The sequence below is a fragment of the Silene latifolia genome, chromosome 4 (genome assembly GCF_048544455.1).
Source record: "Silene latifolia isolate original U9 population chromosome 4, ASM4854445v1, whole genome shotgun sequence".
Classification (NCBI taxonomy): Eukaryota; Viridiplantae; Streptophyta; class Magnoliopsida; order Caryophyllales; family Caryophyllaceae; genus Silene; species Silene latifolia.
The window spans coordinates 15,501,389-15,503,576 of NC_133529.1; the positions used below are offsets into that span (position 1 = coordinate 15,501,389).

Sequence of the window (2,188 nt, forward strand, 5' to 3'; positions counted from 1 at the left end):
TTTTTCTCATTATTTGGGAGTATGTTAGAGTGGGGAATTGAGAATATTTTGTAAGATCACATTCACATAATCACATTCTTCCTAAGTTAAGTTTAAACCTAATTTAATATAGGAGTATAATGCTTATTATGAAATAATTATTTTACAAAAAAAAATCTTGAATTCACTATCAACTCAATTTGATGTCTCTACCTTTATAAGACTGTAACTATGTTAGCTTTTGTTTTTGGTATTCTATTTTTCCATCTTTAAGTCCTCTGAATCGTTTGATATTAAGATTAAATTAGCATTAAATTAAATTTTCAATAGGAAATACACATGATACCATGTTCGAATTATTCTTATTAAAGGCCTTTTAAAAGTTTAAGCATAAGGAACTCATATCTAAATTCCATCGATTGTGTTTCTTTTCCAGCAGATGTTCATCTTAAACTCAAATTTTTTTTGCTTTTCGTCTTAAACATCACCATTACTCACTCCCTTTGCATTAGGACTAAATTATCATCTTTTGGGTGAGTTATGATCAAATCACTCATAATTCATATCCGATCATTTTTAAGTTCAATTATTTTAAAAATCGGGCTACCTTTAGACTTCAGTTATATTTTTTTTCAGAATTGGGCAGGGTCGGGGTTGTGTATGTCAATACAGATCAATCTTTTAAATGATCAGTTTTTACCATGCTTAATTGTTAAATACTTCGATTTCTAAGTGTGTAACTAATTTTGTAAGCACCTAAATAATTCATAATGCTTACTTGAAATTTTATTCATTTAATCTATTTAATTGCTACTCGTATTTACTAAAATTTAATCAATGAAACTAGATATGCCACGGGTATTATGTTAGTATGATTCATATACATTATACCATTAAAGCTGTTATGGTATGTTAATTTCCCAATTCAAAGACAATGTTATTATATTGCCTATTGGCCTAACCATTTGAAATTCGATACGGCATACGCAGTATATCTCGGCTATTTGTCGATAGGCAGTAATAAGTGAAAAAGTTTGATCTGTAATTCTATTTGTCGATAGCCAGTAATAAGTGAAAAAGTTTGATCTGTAATTATGGTTTTAGTGACTTGGAGTTGCCAATTCGTGTCGTCGATGTACCAACCGAGGACAATTTTTTAACTGTTATGTATGGTTGTCTAGCTATCTTTTGTGATAGTCTTTCGGAACATGTTATATGGGTTATGAAAGATTACAGTAACTCAAATTCATGGATGAAATGTTACACGTTTTCATTAAAATACAGTAACCCGCCTTGTATTTCAAGGGTAATGGGGAGTTTTCGTATGCCAAAGATGGATTTGGCATCAAGTCATATGATGTGAAGAAGAATCGTGTTAGGGATTTTGCAAGAACGTACTGTAAAACTTCAAATTATGAGATCCATACGTATGTCGAGAGTTTAGTATTATCAAGTATCAAGTTTGATCGGTAATTATGGTTTTTGATTTTTTGACAGTATTTAATAGTGTGTTATTGCCATATACTTTATCATAATTGATTATTTAAACTCGTCTCAAGGGCATCCGAATTCGTCCAGTGTGGCTCATTTGATCATGTCATCTCTACCCGATGGCTGGTCTTTTTGGAAACGAATAAAAAACAAGGCAACAGTAGAAGTAAACCTTAACTGATTTGGAGAGGTGCGCCAGGCCCAAGCAGTAGTGCAACGCATGGGCGACGCGTGAAGGCCCAGGCAGCAAGCTACCTTGATGGACCTCCCCTCTTAAAAAATAAATTTAATATCGTGTGAACCAATGGTCCACATATCGATATTAAACGATAAAACAGATACTACACGATCTTAGCCAAAAGGCCGAGAAAGGTATGATTTGTTCAATGGCCAGCTTTCGTTTATATAGTCTTTCTCCAGTTCAATAACCATATTTCTTAGATGTGGGATATAACATGGATAGTATTACTAATGTTGCTGTATTTACATCATGCGGTTGCATTGAATCAAGTCTTTCAACCTGTGATTTTTGAACTTTATGCTTGTAATGAGCAAATCGACATAACAGTATCAATTCCGTCATGCAATTATTCGATGCAAAATCGTAAATTCACTTCCCTACCGTCTAATACATATCCTGATATTAAGCTAGCAGCAATGCTCTTTGAATGTTTATTCCTTATGAAAATTTGAGGGTTTTTCAAGGGTTTATGTTTTG

At 32.7% G+C, this 2,188-nt stretch overlaps 1 non-coding gene across 1 annotated transcript; it reads right to left on the reverse strand.

Moving 5' to 3' along the window:
- Window positions 1-1,655: 1,655 nt before the first annotated feature.
- LOC141654001 (U2 spliceosomal RNA) lies at window positions 1,656-1,846 on the reverse strand. Its single transcript, XR_012547584.1, has one exon. It is a non-coding gene; the product is annotated as a U2 spliceosomal RNA (small nuclear RNA).
- Window positions 1,847-2,188: the final 342 nt, after the last annotated feature.